A 24,661-nucleotide genomic window follows, 5' to 3' on the forward strand; every position below is an offset into this window, starting at 1 on the left:
TCTCTGCAACTTGTGCTCTGACACCATGGTGCTGGGCACCATAAACAAACCTGAATGGATAGACAAGGAACTGCTAGAACTGGCAAAGTAGGAATATGAATTGTAGGTGGCAGAACAACCTAAGAAACACAAGACTCTTCCAGGAAGATTTTTTTTAAATACAAACTGGGCTTTGCCCTAGTATTGATGGTTATTTGGATGGAATGCAGCATATTGGTTACATACTTAGCTTGTTGATTCTGCTGTTTAGATGATATTTGGACATCTGGTTCTGAATATCATCTGGCTTAAATATCAGTCTGATCCCACCTCCCTCCAGCCCCCTTCCGATATGATCCCATCTCATGAAAGACCAAGTTTCTTCCCTGACTTTGTGTTACTTCCAGGGCAGAGTACCCTTTTCACTTCCCTGATTTTCAGTATCTTCAGGAAATGAGTGGCTAGCCCACTCACTCATCTTGCATCTAATGGTCAGATTCATTCTGGGGTATCTCTCAGTCCTACAGTTAAAGGGCTGGGAGAAGGACTGTTTTCAGACCTATTGCAGCAGGATACAGGCAAGTAGAACAGCCACAGCCAGAGTAGGTGTATGCAGAAAAATGTCAGCCATAAGACAGCTCTAGGGATACAAGGGAAAGGGGCATCTAGGCTGGGAAGGCAGAAGGTTTCAGAGCATGCTGAAGTCTTTACCCGTTGCACATTCAACTGGGAAACTGGTGTTGGGGGTCTTCCCTCTGCTACAGGTGTGTGGGAAGTGGTTGTTTATTATTTTCCCTTAGAGGAATAGAGGATCCTGGGTGGGAGCACTGGAGTCACCTGAGGGGTAGGCTTTACTCTTCCCCTTCCAACAAAGGGGTGTTTTTGCCTCTATCCCTTCCACTCAGGACCGGCTCCAGCTTTTTTGCCGCCCCAAGCGGTGAAACGGGAAAAAAAAAAAGATGAAGCCGCGATCGGCAGCACTTCGGTGGCAGCTCTACCAGGCCGCTTCATTCTTCGACGGCAATTCAACGGTGGGTCCTTCGCTCCAAGAGGCACCAAGGGACCTGCCACCGAATTGCTGCCGAAGACCCGGACGTGCTGCCCCTTTCCATTGGCCGCCCCAAGCACCTGCTTTCTTTGCTGGTGCCTGGAGCCGGCCCTGCTTCCACTGCAAGCTTGAGAAGAGAATAAATTATCTCCATCCATCAGTGTCTCAGGTCACTGGTGATCAGTGCTTTTCCTGTACCTCTCGCCTAGACCAGCCACAAGTGAATCAGCTCAGGCTCTGCTGCTATCTCCTGACAGGAGCAAATCCTGAGCTTATTGTTGTATAGCCAAATGGCACTATGGATTCTTTGATTGACCCATCTCTACATTCTAGTGTCTCTTGTGGGGGTGGAGAGTTCGTGCTGCAAAAGTGAAAATGCTAAGTTTCGCCAAGCCACGGCTAGGGTTGGTGTGGAGGGACAAGTTTCTCAAACCTGAGAGCCCACTTTTACTTTTGGTTTCCTTTTTATGAGAGCTGGAAGAAAACTGTTGCTTCCCTTTTTGGAGTTTCATATAAAACTAAAATCTTTTGAGGCTGAAACCATGTAATTTCAGGGGACTGTGCAGCCTATCATGGCAGTTGGACAGATGGGATGGAAGGACATGTTGGGATGCCGCTAGCACACCAGGGACTGGTAAAATTAGAAAAGCCCAGGAGGCATTAGTTCCCTTCTCTCTCGCCCTCTCTCTTGCTGTATACAGTATGTGAACTGTCCTCCTCTAAGATTTTTACCCTGTGGCTCTCCTAATCTAGTACTTTGTCACTGTTTTGTGGTGTTGGAGGAAAGCTTCAAATTAAAGCACAAAATGCTACAAAAGATTTCTAATGAAAGCAAGCAGAAATGTGTATTTAGCTGGTTTCAGGGGTGTTCTGTACAGTTCTATTCTCTGCTTAACCACTTTGGCCTCTGTTGTCCTTTTTTCTTGATTGAGGTTAAGCAGGAAATATTGCAACTTCAGCTTCCCCAGTTTAAAATAGAATATTTTCCATCATCCGTGTTCATTTTTCCAGATATGGCAGTCATCTTTCCTTAAATCAAAATAGTTACATTGGCTCTCTCTAGGGGACAGAATGGCTTGTGGGATTGGTAATGGGATACAGAGCCTTTCTCCTCTAGGCCATTTCATCCTACTGTAGATCCGCAGTAACCATTGATGAGTAAATCTCAGAAACAAAAGGTAATGTGTTTACCTGAACTGTTAACTGCCTCCTTCCCAGCCTCTACTTTCCTCTGCTCCTTCGTTGTGGGTATTAAGAGCTGATGTGAAGATCTGCACATTTGCAGTGAACAACAACTAATTGTATTGATCCTACAAAACCCAGGAACTACGCTACATATTCTTGAGCACCATCTACTGGCGCAGTATCTATTAATTGTTTACATATAGAGTGGAGCACTCTGGTATTGTAACAGTGCATGTTTCCACCTTTCCTTGGCTGCAGCAGCTGTTTTCAAGGGGCATCTGGAAGAGCTCCACATTGGAGAAATCTGTAGAGAGAAATATTTGCACCGCTAAATACAACACTCTTTGAGGGGAAGACTCCTTGCTCTGTCCTCAACTGCAACCCTCTTCAGGGAAACAGGCCCACATATGACCCTCCCTCTGCCATTAGAGTAGCATACCCTTAATTTTGCATTCTGAGGCACCTTCATTTGCAATGCCACAGACAACTGTATGCTTTGGAATGTCACTATGAGATAAGCCCAGAAGCAATGGGAAGAGGTAAGTGTGCCACAGGGGGAAATAACCAACCACTTCTTAACCCCATATTTCATTTTGGGTTAGTTCTTATTTTTATTAAGCCACCTCCTCTTTCTGCCATCACAAATCACAGTAACACAATTAACACTAACTGGCACCCTTTGTTAAAAATATCATTAGAGAGGCTGAGGTTAGCCTTTTACCCCAGTTGATGAAGATTGAGAGACACTTATAAGATAGTGGGGAGAAGTTTGGGGAGAAGCACTCTGCTGCCGCCTATGCTGTACATGTTCTGTAAGAGAAGACTTCAGTTTCCTGGCCTGTCAGTCAGGCTCTTTGTAGAAACATTACATTCGATTATTTTTTTAAAAGAAAGCTGCTTCCTCTGTTCTAAAGATGGTAGCACAGGATCCTCCCAATCTTCAGTTAAAGTTATTGTGCTTCAAATAAAGTTATGCTTGGCATCCTTCTTAGATTTATGCAGGATACTTATAAAGCAATATATGAAAACAACCCTGCTTATATCTAGACATTTGTCATTTTCTTTCCAATCTTGTGTAATCTTTCCTAATCTAACACTAAATAGTTAATTCTCCTAAATGTGAAGCTCCAGGCCATGTATTTCTGTAAAATTAGTTCATGTGTCATGACTGACTTCCTCTAACTGTCCTGTAGCTCTCTAGCAGCATTCACCTGCTAGCGACGACCACCTTTGATGTCCTTTTTTTTCCAAACTGCTTCGTTGCTTTCAGCCTGAATATAGAACTATGCAAAATGTTTGTAACCATGGAGGCCAAAGCCAAGTGAGATTTATTTGGTTTTGTTACAAACCTAAAAATTGAGTCAAGTCCACCAAAAAGTTTTTGAGACTCCTTTAGCTGAGTTTTATGACCCTTGAATTACCTGGGCTAAGTTTCAAATTAACCTCAACCACAGTTAGGCATTTTCAGGATCATTTAGAACTGAAATTCAAAGTGAACCTCTGATGCTATACGTTATCACAGAGCTTCACACAGCTCTTCATGTTATACCATTTGTTTCTGCACATTTAGTACTACCCATCATTAGCATTGGCAGTGTTTCCCTTTCCCCCTATTGTATGGTGCCTGTTCCTTCGGCAAATTCTGTGTCATGGTATTTTAAGCCTCAGAAAAGTTGGTTCTTCTATGCCTTTATTGTTCTAATATCCTTAATTTAAAATAATGTAATGAATGTATGCATGAATATATGTTACTAGCATTTATATAGAAGGAGGTTATTTTTAGCTGCCTTTTAATTACCTTCCCTCTACCTCTGACTAAAGGGTTAACCAGTATAGCTTGGATTTATTAATTTGGTACATAGCTCCTTTTAAGAATTTTTTACCCACTAATTTAACGATTAGTCTAGGTAATTTGATTTTTCCAGTGAGTCAGTTTGCTGATTTTCACCTGGTTGAGTCAGCACATATCTATTCTGCTTTCCCCCCAAAAGCTCCTTGTTGACTGAAATTAAAAACTTTATGAATGGCATCAACTGTCTGTCAATTTATTCTCTGCCAAGCTTTACTTAAGAACATACCAATTCTACCAGCAGCTGGTGTTGTCTTAGAAAACACAGTTTTTAAGTTCTCCTTTCTCTTTATTTCAAGGCAAATATGGGAATCACTGTGCTCCGGAGAATGATTGTTTGAGACCCAAGAGGTTAAAGAGAATGAGAGCCAGGAGCATCCTGGGTTTTAATCTGAGATAAAGTGCTGATTTCTCTGTGTGACCCTGTGCAATTGATTTGACCTCCTTGTGCATTTTTCACCCCATTTAGAATATTGGGTAAAAAACAGTCGTCACTGAAAACCACATTCCACATCTGAGCTTCATTTCCCTGAGTAATAAAAAGTGACGGGTTGGGGAGAGAAGGAGAATTGCACAAATATTTTAGGATTGGTTTGTTTGTGATATTTATTTCAAAATTTCAAACACTCATACTAACTGCACGATATAAGCTTTATCTCTGGAAAAAAGCAATCACTCTCACGTTGTTTTTGACCTTTTCACTGAATTGACTGGCCAGGAAGTATGTCCTTATTCAGTAGTTCCCAACACAGTATTTATCTGTTCTTAATTTATTGCATAGCTTCTTTTTCACTTATTTTCCATCTTTTTATATCTTCTCGGTGGCATCTAATACATGAATAATAGTGGCCAACACAGTTTGCTTAGCTGCTTGCTGTGCAGTTCACTTTTACTGTAACTATAGCTGCTGTATCCTTTTTCTTCAGTTGTCACTATTTCTGAGGCTGACCTTATGTATGCTGAAAAGACTTAAAATCACTGTAAGCCAATGCAACCCCCCTAAATCACTAACACTGGCTTAACACTTACTTAAATAGGTTTAGATAAATTCCGTAACTTACTGAGGCAAGCTAGAACTGATTTTAAGTGAGGGTTAAGCCAGTATAAGTGCATCTACACTATACTGCTTTAACTAGGTCAGTTTTAAACTAAGTTGCATCAGTTTAGCTAAATTCCTCCATCTTCTGGCCTAGCGATTAGGGTACTAGCAGTAAGGGACCAAGTGCTAATTCCCTGCTGTGTCATAGACTCACTCTGTGACCACGGGCAAGTCACTTAGTCTCCCTCTTCTTCAGTCCCATACTTCACAGGGGTATTGAGTGTAATTACATGTAAGATTGTGAGGGGCTCGGATATTAGGGTGATGGGGGCCATAGAAGTACCTTTGAGAGAGAGGCTGATCTATCTGAGTATGTCAGGTTTTTTGTGACTTATTCCATTTTATTCGTTTCTAGAAATCATTGCCAGTTGGGAGGCAGGGGTCTCAAGTCATCCTGAAATGGCTGGGATAAAATGAGGAACAAAGTAAAATAGGCTTATTTTCAAACAACTTACATTAAGTGTTGGATACCGAGCTCTAGAATTTTGACAATGGTAGTTTAGATACAATGTGAAATTATACGACCAGCATACATGTTCCACCAAGTCATACATCATGTGCCAGAAGAACAAGATTTTAGCCAGAGATATTGTGTGTGTGTTTTCTGGCATCATGGTGGGGCTAACAATCACCAACAAAATTTCAAGGAAAGGGAGCAGTTAACAGTGTTACAGCCTGCAGACCAGAGGAAGACTTTGCAGCGCATCAACTAAAGGTTAGACAAAAGAAAGCAGAAGAGCATGGGTTGTAAAAAAGAAAGAATCCTGAAATATTAAGGAACTTCTTGTCAGTGGGCTAATATAACTCTTGCTTTCAACTCCACAGGGTAGTCCAGACTTTGCTGCCTGTAAATGGGCAGGATGTGGAAAAGTTGAATGTTAGTGTATGAAGTCATTTTACCATTATGTTGTAAAAAGTGAAGTGCACATTCACTACCAGAACAACAATAACAACAATCCTTAAATATTTATATGCCCAAAGTTGGGAAAATGTATACTAGTTTTAGCTTTTTGGAATTATTTTAGCTTGGGATTTTTTCTCTTCTGATTATAAGCCAAACCTTCATTGGATCCCCACTACGTACTTTGTAAATAGTAATGAGAGAGGCTGATGGAAATGTGGCAGTGTTGGGACAAATTATGGAACATAGCTAATCCAGATCTATAAACATTGGTAAGTTTTAGTAAAGCTAGAGGAAAATCAATTTTTTACTGGGGAACATAATAATGCTCCTAAATATGTATCTCATTAGACTGATAACCACTTATTGTATGTTAAACAAAATTTCAGTTGATTATTAAAACAGATTTGCTTAAGGTTAACAATGTAATAGATACAAAGCCATTACATAACTGTTTAAACCTCAGTAAATATGTTACAAATGTTAACTATTTTTGTGCTAACATAAAGCAGAAGTCTTAATTAATCTAAACAAAATAAATGCATAGGAAAATCAGTTTAAAGTATGTTTTCAATTTCAGAAATAACTCCTTGTGGATTTTCCTTTATTTTTTCACATCTAAAGTCTGAAACCACCCAATAAGATTTTCCAAAGCACTGAGAAGAATGTCATGGGAGAAGTATCTTTTCCATTCACATTCATGCTGCCATTTGGTCACATTTCAGCCTATGGAAAATAACTATTGTAAATATGATTAAACTCCTTCTAGCAGTTCTGACTTAATGGTACTGTAAACTCTTAATAGAAGGCAGAGCTGTCTGATGTGTCTATAGGATATTTAAGAGGGTGAGGTAATATCTTTTATTGGACCAACTTCAGCTGGTGAGAGAGAGAAGCTTTTGAGCTTACACAGAGCTGTTCTTCAGGTTGAAAGCTTGTCTCTCTCACCAACAGCAGTTGGTCCAATAAAAGGTATTACCTCACCCACCTTGTGTCTCTAATATCCTGGGATTAACATAACTACAAACAACATTGCATATGGGATATTTACCCATTTCCATTAATTAGCATTAAAAGATAGTGACATTCTAATACTATAGTGAAATAGCCTTCTCATTATTTATAATTAACCTTTTTAGTTCACACACAAAATGTGCTTACTTTTAAATCAGAGAGGCAAACTTCCCAGTCAGTAGTTTTCTTTGCCTCTCAAATGTTTTAAATTGCTGCTAGACTGTCTTTCTGTTTATAATGCTGTTTGATGCACTGATTTTTATGCTACTGTGAATGAAATCTTTATGTTGCGAGGGAAAGTGGGGAAATCAGAACAGGCAGGTTGCAAACCACAATGGCTTTCTTGTTTTAAGTATATGCTGAAACTTAGGAAACCCTGCATTATTAAATCTCTGTTTTTTCCTTTCTAAAGTATCATTTCCTCTAGTTAGTGTCTTTCACTAAACAACAAACTTTACTTGGCTGTTGAAAAAACAGATCTGCCAGAACAGCGAGGCAGATAGAGATGCTGATATTTTATCAACTGAGAAAGCACACACATACTTAGGGGCTTATTAACCTCCATCAAGTCACATCTAAAGAATTTCCTGTTCTCCCCTCTCTTCTTGTTTACCTTGAGTTTACTTCAAAACTATTTTCTTTTCCATATTTTTTAGTTGGGACCCAACCTTCCCCACCCCAAACTGAGATAAATATCTTTTTAAATTCAAATTATTTGTTTCCTTCCCCACATTTGCATAAAAGAAGTGCATTTAAGAATGCTTTATAGATTGAGGAGCCACACTGGTATAAATGGACATGAATCAGAAAATAAATGTCTGTCAGATTCTGCTGCCCATATGATCACTGAGTAGTCCCTTACACTGTGATTAATTCCACTGGAATGGTGATGGAGGACTTATAAAGCAAAGTTCTACTGAATCTGAGTAAGGTTTCAGAATCTGGCGTAGTTTGGTAAAAATGGAAGTTGAATAATAAAGCGGCTGACTGATCACATGAACTGAGTTGGCTTTTGAGGGTGTGTCCTATTCCTCTTGCCTACCACTTAAAGTCTGCTCTCACTTATACCAGAGCAAATCTGGACTAACTTTTTTTTTTACACTGTAACAGAAAGCAGAATGTGGGCTTTGCGAACAGGACAGCAGTTTCTGGTTTTGTCAGTAGCTAGCAAAGCAATTGGAAGCAAACTTGAAGCCTTGTGCCAATGCATTTGTACAGTGCAACAATATATTGACGTGTCAGGCTATCAAAGTCTTCCAAGTGGAGGATCCAGATCCTCCAGGTCAAATGATATGGCAGTTTTTCAGTCAAATCCACAAAATCATGAGGGAAAATGCAATGATCAAAGGTTTTTGATCTAGAAAAAAGATGTTTTTTAGTTTTGGTGATATTCTCCTGTCAGAATACTTCCTTTCTAAACAATATGAAATTGAAATGCTGATCACATAATGTCAAATCCTGCATTCTTTACTCAGGCAAAGCTCCCAGTAGAGTTAATGGGCACTTTGCCTGAAGTTGATGAGTTTTACCTGAGTAAGGAATGCAGGATTTTGCTTGTTGTTGCCTACACTAAACAGCTTCTCATCCTTCCTAAGGATGACACTTATTAACAGTTTTTAACATGCATTTCTTTCCCCATGAATAAAAATGAGCTGACACTTTATTAGATTGGTGCTGTATTTCTATTCCCACTGCTGAACATTCCGTTGAAGGAGCTGACTTAATTTTTATAGTTTTCCTAATGAGGAAAAGCAAGCATGACAAGTGAGTCAACTAGATAATATTCTACTGAGCCTTTTCCCCTGAGTTATGAGAGTTCTGGAAATCCCATGAAGCATAACACGTCAATTTTAATCACAGACATTCTTTATTATTTACAAATAGAAGTAAAGCTCTGATTGATTTGTAGGGCTGATCTATTGGCCTTGCCTGCACTAGCCTTTTTTGCTTAAATTTTCCACTTTTACTTACATCAGTGCTGCTCCATAAGCTGTAGCAAAGGTGAGAGCACTAATGTCCATAAGATGTTGGCAAAAAACAGTGGAGTTGGACTCGCCTCTCCCGTCGCTAGTATTTGCAAAGTTTACTACTAAAATGTTTCCATATAAATGATTGTGTTGTATTTGCAATAAGAAGTTATATTTATAGAATCTTTAAACCCTCTCCCCCCAAAAAATATCCACGCACTTTACACAACTGAATATACAAGAACTGTTTCACTCCAATGAAACATCTCTGGGGTGGAATATGAAGCTGTTGTGCACCAGCACACTCCATACAGAACTGTTTATAGGAAGTAATGAGGAATAACTTCCAGTTAAATCTGTAAGGAAAACATAGGTCTTGGATTCTCATCCCATATGAAAGACTTCACTTCCGGGACCGCGCTGAGTAGATTAATTCAGCACTGATTCAGAGATGAAACAACTGCCCCGCTAATGAATCACCAACAATATCTCCCGCAGCTCCTTGGGTTTTTCTTGGAGGTATCTCAACTATAGTGAGATCAGATAAGATCATTACAACCCCTTATAGATCATGCTAGGATCTTGCCACTTCTTGAATAATTAAGAGGATTCAGCATCACAGTCTGTCCCAGGTGTGGTGATATCCTTGCACATAACATATCATCCCATGTCTTATTGTTTGTTTATATGGTACAGCAAGGACTGTACTCTAAAGCAGCAGTAGATGAGCCAGCAGGTGCTGAAGACCTGCTCATCCCAGACCAAATATGTGACAGCTGCTTAAGGCTCAGCTATCCTACAATTACTCTTTAGGCCCTGCATTCCCATATGTTGTGTGCAACACTTTTTAAATTCCTGTCTGCGCTACAAACTGGAGCATTGTTTGTACCAGATTCCCTGTACTGTATACAGGAACTAAAGAGTGAAGCAGGGAACAGAAACTGAAGAAGCAAAGTGAAGCCCAGCAGCGGTAGCAGCCCCTAAAGGAAATCCGAGAACAAATTTCACAAAACACCTGCAGTGTGGAATCACTAGCTCTGTTAATGTTCTATCTTGATCAGCCCCTTTGTTCTTCTGTTGGCAGTTACTGTACTATAATGTACATGTGGAAGTAGAAAACAGATTTATGGAAACTCTCTAAGAGCTCAGTCTAACACCCACTTAAGTCAATGGAAAGATTCTAATTGACTTCAATGGGCATTAGATGAGGCCCTAAATTCTCATGTGTATATAGTGTCTAATAACTTCTTTTACTATCTCTTTTCAGCACTAGCTCACTGTTTTTATTTTTTGTTTGCAGTCAAAAATGTCTGTAATATCAATGTTTCACTACTCTCGTGTTGCTGTTGCTGCTTTTTGACTTTGTCTTTTTTATTCATCTGTGTAGCATTAGTCAGCATATGGAATACAGTGGTAATCAGGACAGAAGATAAGAAATAATTAATCCCTCTCCAGGAAAAACATGGGAAACCTAAGTAGGGAAGGAAATGTGCTTGCTGCCATATGTGTACAGTCAACCTTTTTTAATGTGAACATGGAAGATGTGTGGGGGCTGCTTTTTAGCTATCCTCCCTCTGCATTATCCACTTTTCTAACTGCTCTTTTTCATTACCAATTTTTCATTATTTTCTCTGCTTTTATATTCCTGGCCTTTGTAAAGCAATTTCCTTCCCAAAGTACTTCATCCAATTTGTTTCCCATAACAACAACAACAACAATAATAGAAAAAAATACTCCTTTAATAGCAAGTTTGAGGCCAAAATCAATTTTCTGGTACTCATGCAACTCCTCTTGATTTCAAGGGGATTTGCACTTATATTGCTGAGGGAAAAATCTGGCCCTTAAGATGACCATCCACCTAGAAGTGTAACTACAATAAGCAACTCTCTCAAAATATAGGCAGCCCTTATTTATTTTTCAAAATTGGGGGAATAACACTTGCACAACCTTCCCAGTTCTCTCATGTTGTGACTTTCTGTCTCTTTGCATATACTGGCTGATCCTCTGCATGTACTTCAGATTGTGACTAGGTAACATACTCAGCAGAATGGCACCAGCTTTGACCTGTTTCATTCTGACCGTTAGCTACACCACAGTTTTTGTTGAGGAAAAAATGATACATAAAATGTTGTAAATCAAGCTATATGGGAAAGAGAATCTTCCACTGACCAGGGATTAGAGACCAACAATTCAGTTCTCTTCAGAGCTCTGTCTTTAATATTGGGTGACCATGTGCAAATCATTCAACCTATCTATGCCTCTGTTTCTCTGTCTATTAAATGGGAATTGTGGCCTGTCTCCTCAGCTGTGATGGAGCAGAGCTTGGTGCAGCTCCAGTCAGGTAGCTGAAAGACCACCTTTCCCCTCCCCTGATTCTGTTTTTGGGTAGGCACTCAACCAGCTGCGGGTGGATGTTTGATCAGCCTAAGGACTGCTTTATCTTGTGATGCCTCCCAAGGGACCATTGTACTGATCAGGGTCAACAGAGGACATAGTGTGCCCTGGCCCCAACCCACACATCCCTCCACCTGGTTTAGGACATGAGGATCTAGGGTAGAGGTGGCTACATTGGCTTTATGTCCCTTGAGGATTTCTCCTCAGCTAGAAATTAGAGATGAAAATTACCCAGCACATTGGCTAGTCAGCTCCCCTGTCAGTGAAGAATTGCTCCTTTCAGTGCATTTAGTGTTGCTTTGTCCCATCTAGTTTTAAATGTCCCTTTTGCATTCTGATGATACAGAATGAAAACTAGATAGTTTGGCTATCTTTCTTCAAATGAGTTGGTAATAAAGGGTCTACAAAAATATCAAAGCAAGGTACTATCATTGTAAACTCATTTTTCAACTGAACATGCAAAAGCAATGAGGAACAAGTGGTTAGGCAATGTAACCACACTTTTATGTTTAAGTTTTGGGCAGAGGTTTGAGTGAGTCCTTATTTTAGCCAACTAGTTCACCTATGCCTGGATATAATGTGGCATTTTGTGCACCATAAATGATGACTGCTGTGATTGACTTTTGGAAGCAGTACTGGATTTCCTGAAATCTTGGCCCAGCATGATGGATCAAGAGAGCACAGTATTAAGGGTATTCACAGGGAAAAGCAGATAGATAATCTTCAATGTCTGCCTATACCAATGTATAACCTTAATGGGGAGCAAAGTGTTTGAATGTGCTTAATGAATAGAAATCACAAATCTACCCTGTTGCTCTGATTATCTTAAATATCACATAAGCATTTTCTTACTTAAATTAGAAGGTTATAGCCAGAAACAGGGCTGCCCAAAGGGGGGGGGGGGGCAAGTAGGGCAATTTGCTCCAGGCCCCCACGAGAATATAGTATTCTATGGTATTGCAACTTTTTTTATGGAAGGGGCCCCCAAATTTGCTTTGCCCCAGGCCCCCTGAATCCTCTGGGCGGCCCTGGGCAGAAAATACAAAAATATTAGAAACCTGAGAAAAAGAATGCAGAAATAAAGCTGGACATTTTTAAATCTTTCCCTCTGATTACTTTATAACTGTATACTTTTTGTCATATATATCTCTTACCTTTTCAAGGTTCTGTACTTTAGTCTCTTAAGATGGAGCCTTTGCAGATTTTCATAGCCACTACCTACTATGCATCCGAAGAAGTGGGCTGTAGTCCACGAAAGCTTATGCTCTAATAAATTTGTTAGTCTCTAAGGTGCCACAAGTACTCCTGTTCTTCTTTTTGCGGATACAGACTAACACGGCTGTAACTCTGAAAACTACCTACTTGAAAACTTAACAGCATATGCAATTTATTTTTTCTTTACTGGGAAAAGGGCTTAGCCCTAAACTTTATGGTTAGAATCTAAATAAATCCTGTTGTGTTTCTGTTTTGCACCTGCACTAACAGATTTAGGAAGCCACTTCCACCTACAGACATGGAGTACTATCAACATATCCCTCCCAAGAAGGGAGTTGGGGTGTAAAACAGAGACCTGCTGGTAAATTAAGAAAACTACGTTGGCAATGCATTTGCACTTAAGACTGAAACCTTTTCTCATTGAAATTAATAGCAAAACTCCCATTGATTTCTACAGTACAGGGTTAAATCCTTCACTGAGCACAATATTCTTACTGTGTTGGAATACATTCCGAATAATAATAATACAGAAACTAGCTAATGCTATCTTTTTTTCCGTGTAAGACTTTTAACTTATTGCTCAGAATATTTTAATATTTTTGTGTTTTCAAATATTTATTACAGTAAGAAAAGACTGAGCTGTGGAAGAGTGAAAAAATCACAATATTTCTTTCTTTCATAAGGTAAGATTTCAAAAATGCAGTTTTCCAAGTGCTTATTTTTAGCACAACAACTATAAAGTAATTTAAGTTCCCAAATATTGGCAACTTCTCATTCAAATTTATCCCGACCTTCACAATCTTGGCTACATAAAAGCCAGCACTTTAAAATTCATGATCCTTTTTGATTAGCTGACATGATGAGTCATCAGCCAAGCTCTGTATGTGCCACTGTGCTGACCTGTTCTGCATTAGAGAAGCTCAGACTACATTTCATTTCATGGCAATATATTACAGCTGTACGTGCTTCAGGACACCTGATTTCAAATTATCTCAGATTTTTTCCCCTTCTTTGCATCAAAAATTGGAAACTCCCCAATTTCCATTGGGAGTTTGGCTTCTTGTTCCTAGGTTTTCTTGTCTCATGTAACTAACTGCACATGAAGTAATGTTCCCACATGGTTGTATTATTCACAGTGCTATGATCTATGCAGTTAACCACAGCTTTCCTAATGAGGATCTTTTGGACCTTTCAGTAGTCCACAAAGAGAAAATAGATATGTATTGATTGTTGCTTACCACAGGAAGAAGACAGATGATGAATTTAGCTCTGGTGTAAAGAATCAGTCCACGTAGCACACAGTTAAAGAAAAACTGCAATTGGCTGCTGTATCTGAGATGTCTAAAAACAATATGTACTAGATAACACTAATGAGAGCTAGACACATTGCAAATTATTAAATTTTGGAAATTATCAAGTAAATGAATTGACAACTATAAAAAAAATAAAAACCAAAGATTAACCTATAGAAAGATCCTAGAGATTCAAAAAGAATTTAAGTTAGTATCGAAATTTAAAAGGATTCCATAGATATGCATTCTGTAGGCTATTAGAGCAATAGAAATTTTATCTTTGTGTACAGGTATTTGGAACCATTCTTTAGAATTATACAACAAGGATATAACTTTCTATTAAACTATAAAGGATGGTCCAAAAAACCTAAAATAGTAGGGATATAATTCTGTTATTTCTGTGGGACTTTTCTGTGTGATTTTTCCATAGGACTTTTATTTTCACAACTAAAGATTATATAATTATTTATAATTTATCATGCACTAATACTCATTGTAGTAGAGTTAGTAAAAATAATTGTCTTAGTAATACTTCCTGAGACCTCACAACAGCTCATTGCTATTATGGTAAATTTTATCTGAGAAATAAATAGAGAATACTATCACTGTATGAATCCTAAAGTATGTACATTAGCAAAATTCTATTGTCTATTGAAAACTGAATTATCAAAATAATATTTACAAATAATTGCCACGGAGTTAATATCTACTGATGAATGCTCTCGTGATTCTCAATGAGATCTGCCTTAATGACTTTTCTCAACTGGAAGTCCAGTCTGATGATGTGGCTCAAGGCAAAGAAAATGTAGCTATGCATTGATATGTACTTTAGAAATGAAGATATCAGCATCAGAAAGTGAAGAAACATTCATCATTATTGTAAATTCTATCACTTTGATTATTTTAACAATGGCAATTTACTAATTTAGGCCCTGGTACATCAGGGTAATTGAGCATGACTGGTTCTGCAAAAGCTAGTTTAAGTTCCTTATGAATGGGGCTTGTGAGATAATTAAAATGTATGATACACAGCAGCTTACAATATTAACTCATTTTTCCCTCTTTTCAGGTCTTGAATGTAATAAATGCACTGGACAAGACATAAAGACTTCTATTAATGCTATGAAAATTAACCAGGTCACATTAGCAGCAGAAAATCTTCAAAGGTACAGAAATTAAACACTTAACCAGTAATTAATTAAACCATCCATGCCACAAGCATTTGCAGCATAGCCTAGGTATTAAGCTAGGTCAATAATTAAACTGTAGTAAATCATCTGTAGGTTCCATCCTGTCAAACTTTAAAGGTTTAAAGTTTAATTCTCAAGGACCCTTAATGCTATAGTGAATCAGTAAATGATTACACAAGATAGCTGAGCAATCCATATTTTGCTACTATTAACATTATTTTCAAGACATCACAAAATTATTTCTTTTGTTCAAAAATAGCATGTGACCAAAATGTATGCCTCTCTAGTCCTTATGGAAAAGACCAAGGAAAAACATATTTCATTTTTGAAGACCAAGGATAGTCATGGCAAGATAAAAGGGATTTTTTTTCTGAAAGGAAAGATGTATACCAAACAAAAGTAGTGGTTGTTTTTTTCTGGTCTCTGTGAAGTCAGTGATCATGAAAGCAAGAAGGTAATATCACTGCATGCAGCTGGCTATAGTGCAGGCAAGTGCTATGTGAGCTGTCTCCTATAGCTCTGCCAATGCAACTTAGACAAGATTTGCAGTATTGTCTATTTCAAGTCCTGGATGACTGTGAGGCAGATTCTGCCTAGTACAGCAAATTGCCTGGTGGTTTTGTGATGTGGGAAAATGTGCATTAAGGAACTAGGGAGAGACTATCAAATCTTATTTCTCAACCTCCCAAAGTCAAAATGCAGAACACATTTTGGGCCTGTGTCATACAATGGAAATCACAAGATATAACGCAACAAGCTTAACATGCTTTGAGATTCATTTCTTCAGCATCAATAACATTTCCTGTCACCTTATTTACATGCAGATTATTTCACCAGAAATAATCATTCAAATATATGTGAGATAATAGCAAGTTTATGAGGGTTAGAAATAAATGTATGTCTAAAATTGAGACATCCCTAGTAATGAAAGGCAGTTAGGAGGAATCAAATGTACTTTACGTGGGACCTCAATTGTATTTAAGTCCAATATTTGCAGAGGGATAAAGCTAGTGAGTGCATTTATTCACTAACCTTATCTTTAGTTCTTCTGTCTCGCCACTGTTTATTACAGCAATAGGCTCAAGCTCAACTTTCAGATCTGTTTCTTGAACCTCCCAAAGTTCAAGGGGGTTTGGATGGAGATCTGGTTTGCAGCCCATTTATATTTTAAACGTTAACTAACCATGTATTTTTTTCAATAAATTTGATTGCTGGTTCCTTAGACAGCATTTCATGATAATTATAAAGAACATAAGACTATTCAGACAATCAGATCATGTACTTGGTTGATTCTCCGCATCCCCCACAATAGCGATGTCTTGCATAATGGAATGACTTGTTGGCTGCTCCATTAAAATTGATGGGACAGGTTTCATGGTATTTTTCTTTAATTTTTATTTTTCAATAGCAGTGCTTAAAATATATTTCTATAGATTCATATATAATGAGGCCAGAAGGGACTACATTGATAATCTAGTCTGTCCCTGAATTAATTCCTGTTTGAACTAGAGCATATCTCTTAGACAAACAGTCAGTCTTGACTTTAAAATTTCCAGTGATAGAGAGCCCACCAAAACCTTTGGTAAATTATTCCAATGGCTAACTACCCTCACAGTTAAAATGTTGCACCTAATTTCTAGTCCAACTTTGTCTAGCTTCACCTTCCAGCCATCGGATCATGTTATACAATTGTCTTCTAAACTGAAGACCCATCTATTATCAAAGTTCTTTTCCACATGTAGGTACTTACAGACTCTGATCAAGTCACCCTTAATCTTTTCTTTGTTAAATTCAACAGATTGAGCTGGGAGGCTTGCTGCCGCAGGCTGTGTAGATATACCCTTTGAGTCTATCCTTATAAGGCAAGTTTCTCAATCCTTTAATCACTCTTGTGGCTGTTCTCTTAACCTTCTCCAATTTATCAATATCCTTCTGGAATTTTGGACACAGTATTCCAGTATGGGTCACACCAGTGACAAACAGAGAAAATATAACCTCTGTACTCAAGGTTCCTTTGTTTCTGCATCAAAGGATCAAAATAGCCCTTTTGGCCACAGCATCACACTGGGAGCGCAAGTTCAGCTGATTACCCACTATAATCTACTAGTCCTTTTCAGAGTCTCTGCTCCTCAGGATAGAGTACCCCATCCCATAAGTATGACCAACATTCTTTATTCCTAGATGTTTGACTTTACAGTTGACCACATTGAAACACATGTTGTTTGCTTGCACCCAATGTACCAAATGATCCAGATTGTCTTGTATCAGTGACCTGGCCTCTTCATTATTTAATACTCCCCTAATCTTTCTGTCATCTACAAACTTTATCAGTAATGATTTTTGTTTTCATTCAGGATACTGATAAAAATGTTAAATAGCATAGGGCAAAGAAACTAGTCCCTATGGAACCCCACTAGAAACACTCATTCAATGATTCCTTGTTTACTGTTAATAATAATAATAATAATAATAAAAAATGGAGATATCCCATCTCCTAGAACTGGAAGGGACCTTGAAAGGTCATTGAGTCCAGCCCCCTGCCTTCACTAGCAGGACCAAGTACTGATTTTGCCCCAGATCCCCAAGTGGCCCCCTCAAGGATTGAACTCACAACCCTGGGTTTAGCAGGCCAATGCTCAAACCACTGAGCTATCCCTCCCCCCAATAAATATTATGTTTTGAGACCTATCAGTTTGCCAGGTTTTAATTCATTTAATGTGTGACATGTTGATTTTGTATCATTCTGGTTTCTTAATCAAAATGGCATGTGTCACCATGTCAAATGCCTTACAGAAATTATTACATCAACACTATTGCCTTAACAACAAAATCTGTAATCTCATAAAAACAAAAATCATGTCAGTATGACAAGATCTGTCTTCCATGCTGACTGGCACTAATTTCATTACCCTCCTTTAATTCTTTTATTAACCAAGTCCCGTATCAGCCGTTCCATTATTTTCATAGGGATCAATGTCATGCTGACAGGCCTATAATTACCTCGATTTGCCCTCTTTAAATATAAGCACAACATTAGCTTTCTTCCAATCCTCTGAAACTTCCCTAGTGTTCCAAGACTTACAGAAAATCAACATTAGTAGTTCAGAGAGCTCCTTGATCAGTTCTTTTAAAACTCTTGGATGCAAGTTATTCAGCCCTGCTGATAAAATATCTAGCTTTAGTAGCTGCTGTTTGACATTGTCCTTAGTTACCATTAGAGTGCAAAGTATTTCGTCGTCATCATTATCATCATCATCATCATCATTTTCCTATGAATATATCATTATTTTTAAACAGTGAGATGGCTTCCATAATAGAATATCATAAGGGCTGCTCCACAACAACTGGAGAGGCTTTCGTTTTTGACAGTGGTTGTATGTGTGTTTTATTTAGTCTCCCCCATATACTACATCTTCTCCTGCTTCTCCTCCTCTCCCCCATCACCTGGGGTTGGATCATCATGCAAGCATCTGCCATCTTCACCTGTCCAAAGTAGCACTAAGGTTGACCTGCTTACTATTTTCTTTGATGTAATCCATCACTTCCTTGGATTTCCTCAGGGTCTGTTTCCAACCACCCTTTTCTGTCATGCTACTTTCCCTAGGTCCTCTTCCTTCATCCTCTGTGTCCAACCCAGCGAAATTGTACTTCCTGCATTTTGTCAGCCACATTGCTAATTTTGACTTCTGTCATAATGCTCTCATTTCACAATCTCTCCCTTTGCATAACTGTCTTTATTGCGCTAAGACATCTCACTTTAAACACCTGTAGGCATTGAACCTGCTGTCTCTTTGCCCTGGCCTTTCAGTCTCAGTGGGATATGCTTGTCATACACAACTCAGGAGATGTTATTCCACACTCTTCTAACACTCCCCAGTTTGGGCTGTATCTCACTTTCAAGTTTGCCATCTCTCATAACCCAGCCACCAAGGCACTTGAACTGGTCAGTCTGGTATAGTCATACTCCGTTAATCTCTGCATGCAGTTTCCCTGTCGCACCTCTACTGACCCACATGACCTCAATATTAGTCATGTTCATTTTCATCCCATGCCTGCTTAGTTGATCACACTACTGGTTTACTATTTCCTCCAGGTCTTCTTTTGGGGACGCTATGTCAGCTGCATATAACAGCTTCTCACCTTTTCCCATTGGGTAGTTCCTGCTGATGTAGTCCATCAATATGATAAACAGCAATGGACTGAGGGCTGACTCTGGATGCAGTCCGACTTCCAATTCAGAGGGGCTTGTCACCACAAAATATGTTCAGATCACTGTTTTAGATTATCTACGTAGTTCATTCACCATAGTTATTAAATCCTCTCCATATTTTCTCAGCAGTGGTGTGAGCATACTTCTGTCCACTTTACTCTATGCCTTTTCCAGGTCTACAGAATCCCAGAAGCTATCCTTTTTGTACTCTAGCCACTTCTCTGTCACCTGCCAAATAACAAACATGGCATCTTGTCCTTTCTTAAAGCAGAACTGTTCTTATGCAAGAAGGGGTTTAACCATTCTCGTCCATATAGATTTACCTATATTGCTTTCACTCATTATCTGGGCAATAACGAAAACTACTCATTGTTGATCACAGTGATGAAAGCACTTTATAATACCCGAAAGACAAAGGCAGGTGAAACCTTATCAATCAATAATTAGTAGAGACAGACCTGAGATTTAAAGATATGAATCCAGAATTTCAGGTTCTTTTTTTTGGGTCAGTGTCTAATAAGAGATGGAGGGTCCTGTGGCACCTTTAAGACTAACAGAAGTATTGGAGCATAAGCTTTCGTGGGTGAATGCTCACTTCATCAGACGCAAGACTTGCGTCTGATGAAGTGGGCATTCACCCAGAAGTGGGCATTCACCCACGAAAGCTTATGCTCCAATACTTCTGTTAGTCTTAAAGGTGCCACAGGACCCTCTATTGCTTTTTACAGATTCAGACTAACACGGCTACCCCTCTGATAATAAGAGATGGATGACCAGTTTGGATCAAAGAACAGGCTGTCTCAAATCTTCTCAAAACTTGAGACAAACTTAAACCAAGTTCTTTTTGAAATCTGAAAACTCTTAACTTTTTTTTGTGTGAACTTCTACACTTCTTAGTTCTGTCCAGAAGAAAAGTTACAAAATAACATGAATGATAGTTTTCATGATGTTTCTAACCTGACCAGAAGCAAAAAATACCATAAATAGCTTGAAGGTGTCTTATTGGATGGCTTCTAGCCCATTTCTGCAGATCCAAAAAGTTTACATTTTTAGAGCGTTTTTGGATAAACATCTGAATTTACAGTGCTTATCTGACCTGAATCTTTTAAGATTCACCCATCATTAACTATAATTTATTAGTGGTGAGAAACATTTCAAGAAAGTGCTTGTTTTCCCACAGATTTAAGGTCATGGTAACTCTTATAAAGAAACTAACTCATATGCTCAGTATGAGGTATGCACAAATGTAATCCATATTCATGCAGGACATCAGGAATGTCTTCAGAAAGTTTATTATGAAATGAAGCGTTATCATTTAAGCTACAGTTGAAACAAGTGGAATGTGCCAACAAAGGGGAAGAGAGTTTTTTACCTGAGTCTTAAATATTATGTCTCTAATGTATATAATTTATTAATAATACTTTAGTCTCCAAGTTAGAATTTCTGATACGTTACCCACTGATGTTCCAACAACCAACATCAATTAACTACTATAAGCAGAATTTAACACTTGAGGCCATATTTTTCAGAAATATGTTTGCATTAGTGCACAGAAATTGTGTATGCAGTAATAATTGCTCCTAGTTGAATGTGCATGTAAACTCACTGTAATTGTGCGTGTAATTTATGCATCCAAATGTGCACATTTTTGCATGCTTTGTTATACTCAGACTTTTTTGAAAATCTGGTGCTTGACGTTTAGCTCTAATGATAGTTAAGTCATGATTTCAAGATGAAGGATTCTAAATGTGAGTCTCTTGGAACTATTTATGAATCTTTTCCTGTATTTATGTTGTAGCTACCATATTAACTAAGTCACTTCCTGCCCAGCCAGTGTCAGCTGCATTATTGTGCCTTGGTAGGGAATTGCTGCTATGAAGTGGCATCAAAATTAAAAATAGATGTGGTCAGATATAAACACTTTTAAAATAGATTTTAGAGAATGCTTGAAGAAATGGATTTTGCAAGAGGATTGCCTGTGTCCATTTTCCCTACAGCCTCTTCCATATTACCATTTGAATCAGTGTGTAAGAATAATGCAGTTTTTTGTTTCTTTGTTTGTTTTCCAGCCACGTTTCTACCGCCAGAAACTTGATACAAAAGTTTGTGTGTTTTTGTTTGTTTTTTTGTTTTTTTGCCTTTGTTTTTTTGGTAAAAATTCAAAATGTCGTATAAGGAAGGAACCCTATAACATCATTAGGATTAGAATGATACATTCAGGGCATGGGGAAAAAAATCCTGAAAATGAAATACCTTTCCCAGTTTCTGTATTAAAACCAGAATGAAAAAACAGTCAAGCCCAAAACAATAACCGCAACCTACACACACAATTGTTCAGACACAGTAAAGTTCAAAATGTGTCAGAGGGTTGCTGGTTACCTAAGGGAAATGGGCCGCAGTTCACCTGTGACAAGTTTAACTCACCTCCCCAGGTGGGGGAAATGAAGGTCATGTAATGGAGAACAGGTGAGCCCTATAAGAACAGCAGGAAGTTTCAGGAGGGAAAGGTGAAGGTGTGGTGAAGTCTATAGAGACCAGGGGAGTTGCCCCAGGTAGGAGGGCTGAGAGTAGCCTGCTAGGATCTTCCTCATGCCTTAACACCAGGAGAGTTTGGAACTCAGAGTCAGAAGAGTGAGCTCCAGCCAGGTAGAGCCTTGGAGTGGTGACTGAATTGGGACCCAGCTCTGGGAAGGAGAGAGCTCTCTAAGGGATCGAGAGAAACTGAACTGAGGTTGGATTGTGGAGGGCCAGTGTGTACCCAGAGGACTGAATAAATTGGACCCTAGAAGGGGAGTGTTTAAATTACCTTTGGACTGAGGGTGTGCAATTCTTAAGGGGCCCTAAAGAGAGGGGAAACAGAAGCAGGGTGTTGCAGAATGGCCTCTGGTCACAAGGGGGTGTTCAGGAGGCAGTTTACCCTGTTATGGTAAGTAATGTTTTCGTTATAAATAGGTGTGTAAGGTTAGCTCAACCAATACTAACACTTCTGCTTGGGGGATGTTCAGGGCCGATGCAAGGAAGTTTCATGCCCTAGGCGAAACTTCCACCTTGCGCACCCCTCCCCCAGCCCTGCGGCAGCTCCCCACCCCAGCTCACCTCTGCTCCGCCTCCTCCCCGAGCACGCCGTCCCCGCTCTAATTCTCCTCCCCTCCCAGGCTTGCGGCGCCAAACAGCTGATTAGCACTGCAAACCTGGGAGGTGGGAGAAGTGGAGCGGTGACCGCGTGCTCGGGGAGGGGGCGTAGGAATGCTGTAAAAAAATATTGTGGCCACCGCTTTTTGGCGCCCCCAAATCTTGGCACCCTAGGCAACCGCCTAGGTTGCCTAAATGGTAGCACCGGCCCTGGGGATGTTGTTTGGTGGTTGGGGAAAGTGGTGTATGGTCCTGGTCCAGTAAATCACATAAATCCATTTGCATTTAGGAAAGCCCTTAAAGACATGTCCTACTTGAAGTATGTGCTCGTGTATTATTGACTTCAATAATTAAACATTTTACTGAATTGAGTGAATAAAGAAATCTTGTCATATATGTAGCTCCCTTAGAATTCAGCATCTGGAACAACATTGCTTTGCTCCTTGTCACACCCGGTTGTCACTCTTTTGTTCCCGAAGAGGGAAATGGACTGTTTTCTGCATCAAGATGAGGTATTAGACAGTTTGGGAGGTCTGAGTTTTGGATGTCAGATATACAATCCCTTTGTATTCAGTTTAAAGTACAGTCCCTCACCTGAAAAAATGTTGGAAGTGAGGAAAACATTCCTTCTGGGAAAAAATCAACTACAGTCTGCTCTTACTTTTTCATTTGAAGGTTAAGAGGATAGGATTTACAGCTAGATTTGCGGGTCTGTTCATTGTTGAAATGTGTGTATTAAGAGAGATGATCTGTAATACCAATTAACCAAGTTAGTGACACCCTCCCCCCATGTGCCCCTCAGTTTGTACTCTGTGGTATGCTACTGAGAGGAAGGATGGTCCAGTGGAAAGAACACAAGCATATGACTTGAGAGAGCAGGGTTCAATTCTCTTCATCACAGGCTTCCTGTGTCTTCTTGAGCACTTAGCCTCTCTGTGCCTAGGGGTAATAGTATTCTGCAACCTCACAAGGGTATTGTGTGGATGACTATACTAACAACTAGGAAGCACCTCAGACCCTATGATAATGGGGATTATATAAAAACCTTGGATAGATATCAGACTGCCTCCATCAACCCTTGGGATGGCTGTGGTACTGTTTAGATATAGGGCCTGGTCTTTCAAGCTACAGAGCACCCATAACTCCCAGAAAAGGCTTGCTTAGCACCTCATATCACCAGGCCTGTAGCTTGCACAGTACTCTTTGGGATGAAAGGGGCTGTACAATTGTAAAGTAAGATTATTACAGCAATACAATGTAACTGTTGATTAACAAAGCAAGACTTGATAACTATTATCTCTATATTTATAAACAGTCAGAACCATGAGTAGGTTCAACCATGCAGCTAATTGAAAGCAAATAAAGATGTGATGACACTTCAATTGTTACTGGAATGAAAGCATCCTTCACAGGCTTCTTTAGATTCTTTCACAAACATTTTGTTAATATTAACAGTACCTAGGGTTGCCAACTTTCTAATTGCAGAAAACCAAACCTCGAGGCCCCCGCTCTGTCTCTTCGCTGAGGCCCCACAGCCCACTCACTCTATCCCCCCTCCCTCTGTTGCTCGCTCTCCCCCACCCTCATTCACTCACTCATTTTCACTGGGCTGGGGCCAGGGGGTACAGAAAGGGCTGAGGGCTCCAGCTCGGGATGCAGGCTCTGGGGTGAGGCTGGGGTCAAGAGGTTTGGAGTGCGGGAGGAGGCTCAGGGTTAGGACAGGGAGTTGGGGTGCATAAGGGGGTTTTGGGGGCGAGCTCCCAGAGCTGCTGACCTCAGGCAGCTCCCAGGAAACAATGACATGTCCCTCTGGCTCGTAGGCAGAGAGGCAGCCAGGGGGACTCGGTGCACCATCCCCGCCCATAGGCATTGCCCCCACAGCTCCTATTGGCCGTGGTTCCCAGCCAATGGGAGCTGCGGAGCTGGCACTTGGGGTGGTGCCTGTGGGTGGGGGCAGCGTGCCAAGCCCCCCTGGCCACCCCTCTACCTAGGATCCAGCGAGTCATGCTGGTCCCTTCCTGGGAGCCGGGTAGGGAGCCTGCCAGCTCCGCTGCGTTGCCAACTGGACTTTTAATGGCCTGGTCAGTGGTGTTGACCGGAGCTGCCTGGGTCCCTTTTTGACCTGTGTTCCGGTCGAAAACCAGACACCTGGCAACCCTAACGGTACCTTCTATTTAAATAGACCC

General features: G+C 39.8%; 1 protein-coding gene across 2 annotated transcripts in view; it reads left to right on the forward strand.

The window, feature by feature from the left end:
* SULF1 (sulfatase 1) overlaps positions 1–24,661 on the forward strand; it is a 169,299-nt gene that overhangs the window by 10,150 nt on the left and 134,488 nt on the right. For both annotated transcript variants that reach the window (XM_034763061.1, XM_034763062.1), the window contains exons 2-3: positions 13,276–13,334; positions 15,013–15,109. The gene's annotated coding sequence lies outside the window, so the exon portion shown is untranslated. The remainder of the gene's footprint in view (positions 1–13,275; positions 13,335–15,012; positions 15,110–24,661) is intronic.

The sequence above is a fragment of the Trachemys scripta genome, chromosome 2, assembly GCF_013100865.1.
Source record: "Trachemys scripta elegans isolate TJP31775 chromosome 2, CAS_Tse_1.0, whole genome shotgun sequence".
NCBI classification, from domain to species: domain Eukaryota; kingdom Metazoa; phylum Chordata; order Testudines; family Emydidae; genus Trachemys; species Trachemys scripta.